Genomic DNA, 6433 nt, shown 5'->3' with positions numbered 1-6433 from the left:
TTCCAGTCTATTTATTTTTATTTATTTAACCTTTATTTAACTAGGCAAGTCAGTTAAGAACACATTCTTATTTACAATGATGTATTGCAGTAACCGTAAGGCACTGTAGAGTTGATTGAAGTCATTAAAATTACATTTCCTCAATGGGTCCTCTAACATTTGTCAGCTTAGAACCAAGTTCTCTGCTGCAAACTCAGAAGCCTGACAAGTGGTAGATATATAGCCTCTTGCTATTTACCTACTAAGCAATTAAACCTAAATAAATCAACAAATAATGGAGTTTTTCAGTGTCGAACTGCTTCCAGCATTTTCTATTTAATGTACGGCAAGCACTGTTCAACAAGCAAATGACTAGTACAAGGTCCGTCACCAACCTTTAGTACTACATTTCCCAGAAGTCAACAATAAGTCAATATCGTAAAAATTCAGGAAAACAAAATTGTGCTTATTGGTCTTCATAGGCATAAGGCATAAGGTTACGAGTGTGTTTAATGTTAGGTTTAAAATCTTATTTTAAGAAGAGAAACTATAATTGCCAGGGTTTATGACTTCGTGGTTGTGGGACAGCAAACATAAGGGGTAACCCAGACATGTCACAGGGGCTATAAAACTGACGCATCTGTTCAGAACGTTTTCTCACCACCAAATGTGGTAAGTGAGAGGAAGTCTGTGAATTTTGTCATCGACGAGACAGCTGATCTTAATACATTTTTATATTTACAGCACAGTGCACAATGTTTTATAGACTTAACGCTTGGCCAACGTTTTTTAAAAATTGCGCGGTTTCTGAAAGAGAACAAGGTCGAATTGAGTTTGTGCACACGCGCACTTCACCGGGGAGGCGTTCCCTAACGGAAAAATGCAAAGACGTGCTACAAAAAGTGCCAATATGTTCTCGCAAGCTTGCCATGCTTGTTTTGCCCACCATGCTTCATTTGCTCCCACTGTAAACGACACAGATGAACTGTCTTGGGTTAGTTATAAATATCTTTCATGGGATATTAGAAAATGTAACCACTTCCTGAAAATGGTGCGCCAATACAGCCAGCTGGTAATTTCATATTAGTGCTGGGCGATTAACTGAATTGTCGGTTATTTTTTGTTTTTTAAACAACTAATTGACCGATGTCGGTTCAATTATTTGAATTCAGTTTCGTTCGTTTGTTTAATGTAAATTTAATGCGCATTAGGCACAGTTGGGTTTCTCGAGAGAAAAATCTAATCCATCATGAACTCTGCGATTTAGTGGGGAGTTGTAGTTTCCAACAGACCAATATTGTACATAGTTTAGAGCAGTAAACGTAGTTATTAACTACAATGACCATCATCCATTACGCATCTACTTGTTCTGTTTTTATTTTATGCCAGCTAAGGAAGAGCCAGAAGAATGCGCTATCATAATGAAACAGCTGTTGCTTTGCGAGGTATCCCCACAAATCTCGTCGTTTTTTTCTTTGTATCCCTACCTGAAAATACATTATCTAAGTGATTGATAGTCGGTATTCAGAAATCATAAAAATATGCCTTATTTACTTAGAAAAACGACAAAATTGTGATTTAGTCAGAAATCATAAGCAGTAGCTCAGTAGATGTGATATGACTTGGAATGAAATAATGAAGTCATCAATAAAACAAATGCAATATACACAACGACAGAAATGTTTTATTAAAGTAATGTGAATAAACAATGGTTAATAAGTAATAAGCCGTAATGGGCAGTCACAACCATCATGGGACTTTTTACTAATTGTTTTATTCTGTGTTACAAGCATTCAACTCAAATAATTGATACGGAAATCTTTATTTTTTTAAATAAACTAACCGAAACCGAACCGGCCTAAAAAAGCATTAATCGCTCAGCACTATTTCATATAGTTCTACTGGCTAAACTATCATATCTCACTCACAAAATTGAGGTATGATTAGACCTATCATGTCCTATACCACTCACACAAAACGTCATATAGCTATTTGCCAACATTACTTTTCAAGGAAAGGTCATTTTCTCTGACTAGTCTGCTTTCTTTCTAGCTAACTGTTAGCTAACTCTATCTTGCTCTGGTTCCATTGCGCGGCGACAACAATGCTCCATTGATTCTTTCATAGATAATCAATTTTGTTTAGTGACATTATATCACCAAAGTGAGGAAGTGTCTAAAGTGTTAGTCAATGTAATTGAGGTCATGTGTACATGTAGGAAGAGTTCAAGTGACTATGCATAGATAATAAACAGAGAGTAGCACCAGTGTTGAAGAGGGGGGAGAGGGCAATGCAAATAGTCTGGGTAGACATTTGATTAGCTGTTCATGAGTCTTATGGCTTGGGGGGTAGAAGCTGTTAAGAAGCCTTTTGGAACTAGACTTGGCGCTCCAGTACCGCTTGCCATGCGGTTGCAGAGAGAACAGTTTATGACTAGGGTGGTGGGAGTCTTTGAAAACACCACCTGGTATAGAGGTCCTGGATGGCAGGAAGCTTGGCCCCAGTGATGTACTGGGCCGTACGCACTACACTCTGTAGTGCCTTGTGGTCGAAGGCCGAGCAGTTGCCATACCAGGCAGTGATGCAACCAGTCAGGATGCTCTCGATGGTGCAGCTGTGGAACCTTTTGAGGATCTGAGAACTCATGCCAAATCTTATTAGTCACCTGAGGGGGATAAGGTTTTGTCGTGCCTGCTTCATGACTGTCTCCATGTGCTTGGACCATGTTAGTTGTTGGTGATGTGGACATGGAGGAACTTGAAGCTCTCAACCTGCTCCACTACAGCCCTGTCGATGAGAATGGAGGCGTGCGAGGTCCTCTTTTTCCTGTAGTCTACAATCATCTCCTTTGTCTTTGTCACGTTGAAGGAGAGGCTGTTGTCCTGGCACCACATGGCCAGGTCTCTGACCTCCTCCCTATAGGCTGTCTCGTCATTGTCGGTGATCAGGCCTACAACTGTTGTGTCATCGGCAAACTTAAAGGATGGGGTTGGAGTCGTGCCTTGCCGTGCAGTCATGAGTGAACAGGGAGAACAGGGGGAACGAGCACGCACCGCTGGGGGGCTGTTGATGATCAGCGTGGCGGATTTGTTGTTACCCAACCTTACGACCTGGGGCGGTCCGTCAGGCAGTCCAGGATCCAGTTGCAGAGGGAGATGTTTAGTCCCAGGGTCTTTATTGATGAGCTTTGAGGGCACTATGGTGTTGAGCTGTAGTCAATGAATAGCATTCTCACATACACTACCGTTCAAAAGTTTGGGGTCACTTACAAATGTCCTTGTTATTGAAAGAAAAGCTAATTTTGTCCATTAAAATAACATAAAATTGATCAGAAATACAGTGTAGACATTGTTAATGTTGTTTATGACTATTGTAGCTGGAAACAGCAGATTGTTTTATGGAATATCTACATAGGTGTATATAGCCCATTATCAGCAGCCATCATTCCTGTGTTCCAATGACAAGGTGTGTTAGCTAATCCAAGTGTATCATTTTAAAAGGCTAATTGATCATTAGAAAACCCTTTTGCAATTATGTTAGCACAGCTGAAAACTGTTGGTCTGATTAAAGAAGCAATAAAACTGGCCTTCTTTAGACTAGTTGAGTATCTGGAGCATCAGCATTTGTGCGTTCAATTACAGGCTCAAAATGGCCAGAAACAAATAACCTTCTGAAACTTGTCAGTTTAATCTTGTTCTGAGAAATGAAGGCAATTCCATGCGAGAAATTGCCAAGAAACTGAAGATCTGGTACAACGCTGTGTTCTACTCCCTTCACAGAAAAGGCGCAAACTGGCTCTAATCAGAATAGAAAGATGAGTGGGAGACCCAGGTGCACAACTGAACAAGAGGACAAGTACATTAGAGTGTCTAGTTTAAGAAACAGATGCCTCACAAGTCCTCAACTGGCAACTTTATTAAATAGTAGCCGCAAAACACCAGTCTTATCATCAACAGTAAAGAGGCGACTCTGGGATGCTTGCCTGTCAGAAGGATGGATTATCTTGGCAAAGGAGAAATGCTCACTAACAGAGATGTGAACAAATTTGAGAGAAATACGCTTTTTGTCTGTATGGACAATTTCTTATATCTTTTATTTTAGCTCATGAAACATGGGGCCAACACTTTATATGTTGCATTTATATTTTTTCAGTGTAGTTGGATGGTTTAGTTATATACTTTGCAGTATTTTACAAAGGAGGTCATTTATTTTTCAGAGCAAAATGGAGGTGCAAAATATATTACAAGGACATCAATTGTATGTTCTGTGGTTAGTGTCAGAAAAGTGAGGAGACTCCTGTGATATACAGTTGAAGTCGGAAGTTTACATACACCTTAGCCAAACACATTTAAACTCAGTTATTCACAATTCCTGACATTTAATCCCAGTAAAAATTACTTGATTTCGGTCAGTATGGTTCACCACTTTATTTTAATAATGTGAAATGTCTGAATAATAGTAGAGAGAATTATTTATTTCAGCTTTTATTTATTTTATCACATTCCAAGTGGGTCAGAAGTTTACATGCACTCAATTAGTATTTAGTAGCATTGCCTTTAAAACTTGGGTCAAATGTTTCAGGTAGCCTTCTACAAGCTTCCCACAATAAGCTGGGTGAATTTTGGCCCATTCTTCCTGACAGAACTTGTGTAACTGAGTCAGGTTTGTAGGCCTTGCTCGCACACGCTTTTTCAGTTCTGCCCACAAATGTTCTATAGGATTGAGGTCAGGTCTTTGTGATGGACATTCCAATACCTTGACTTTGTTGTCCTTAAGCCATTTTGCCACAACTTTGTAAGTATGCTTGGTGTCATTGTCCATTTGGAAGACCCATTTGGAACCAAGCTTTAACTTCCTGACTGATGACTTGAGATGTTGCTTCAATACATCCACATAATGTTCCTTCCTTATGATGCCATCTATTTTGTGAAGTGCACCAGGCACGCTGCCACCCCCGTGCTTCACGGTTGGGATGGTGTTTGTCAGCTTGCAAGCCTCCTTCTTTTTCCTCCAAACATAACAATTGTCATTATGGCCAAACAGTTCTATTTTTGTTTCATCAGACCAGAGGACATTTCTCCAAAAAGTACGATCTTTGTCCCCATGTGCAGTTGCAAACCATAGTCTGGCCTTTTTATGGCGTTTTTGGACCAGTGGCTTCTTCCTTGCTGAGCAGCCTTTCAGGTTATGTCAATATAGGACTCTTTTTACTGTATATATAGATACTTTTGTAAATGTTTCCTCCAGCATCTTCACAAGGTCCTATGCTGTTGTTCTGGGATTGATTTTCGCACCAAAGTTCGTTCAACTCTAGGAGACAGAACGCGTCTCCTTCCTGAGTGGTATGACGGCTGCATTGTCCCATGGTGTTTATACTTGCTTACTATCCATTTGTTTTGAAAATGCATCATTATTAGCCATTATTCATGAAAATCCATTATCGCTCTGTATCGCTTGAGACTGACCGTCTTTCACCTTGTCCACCCCTGTGTGTGTCCAATGTAGTGCTGTGTGATGAGGACCCATTGCACATCGCCTGGAGCTCCAGTGAGTGAACTGTCTGACAGTGAAGCCCAGGCCCAACAGCCTTCACTGTCCCCAGCAGCAATGTGGCTCAGGACACACCTGGACCCTGAGACATGCAGCCCCCATTCAGTTCTACAGCAGAGTCCTATGCATGCTCAGCACTGGAACAGGCACTTAAGACATGGGTGCAATGTTTATAGTGCTCTGTTTGCATTCAGCTTGCATCACTTGCAAGGCTTTATTCATCATATGACACAATCTGTGGTTGGTATTTTGTTTTCAATATGTATTTGTCTTTGAATGATATTCAGAGAACATTCATCACTGCTCCTTCATCAGTGCAAGTACTGCAGTGAATAAAGTTTGTAATTAAGAATAGAATATACTGCGTATGTTCATCATTTCATCAGCAGCACATGATAATGTTTTAAATGGTATTTTTAGATGAGCTTCCGACTATAGACATAAGATAGTGATGAGGCTGAAGATAAAGATGAGAAGGACGGTGTGGGGAAAATCTCTGACTGTGAGTCGGAGTCCTACGCTGAGGAACCAAAATAATCATCACCTAAACGTACGACGGTGAGTAAACTAGAGCTTTACTCAGAAAAACCTTACCAATGCTACATAAAACAGTAAGACAAAATATATATAAACACATCTAGATTTTTTTTAAATCATGTTTATTTAAATAAATAAAGTGGTTTAAGACAAATATACTATTTCAAAAATTCCATAATGATACACAAACAATACATTACACAAACTTTACAGTACAGACTACAAAAATATACAGAGGTCAATGAAGAGGCATGGCATTCTACGTTTCAGTCATGTTCAATGACACTAGGTGGTGCTATGCACCTTCCAGTGCATTGTTTTCTTCTGTGTTTATATAACAGTGTGACAGTGCTGGATTTATCATTAT

At 39.7% G+C, this 6433-nt stretch overlaps 1 long non-coding RNA gene across 1 annotated transcript; it reads left to right on the top strand.

The window, feature by feature from the left end:
- Window positions 1–1368: 1368 nt before the first annotated feature.
- On the top strand, window positions 1369–5880 carry LOC135507881 (uncharacterized). The gene is made up of 3 exons (XR_010450723.1): window positions 1369–1424; window positions 5227–5345; window positions 5485–5880. It is a non-coding gene; the product is annotated as an uncharacterized LOC135507881 (long non-coding RNA).
- The last annotated feature ends 553 nt before the right edge of the window (window positions 5881–6433 follow it).

This window comes from Oncorhynchus masou, chromosome 3 (assembly GCF_036934945.1).
Source record: "Oncorhynchus masou masou isolate Uvic2021 chromosome 3, UVic_Omas_1.1, whole genome shotgun sequence".
Classification (NCBI taxonomy): Eukaryota; Metazoa; Chordata; class Actinopteri; order Salmoniformes; family Salmonidae; genus Oncorhynchus; species Oncorhynchus masou.
This window is presented reverse-complemented; position numbering and strand designations above follow the sequence as displayed.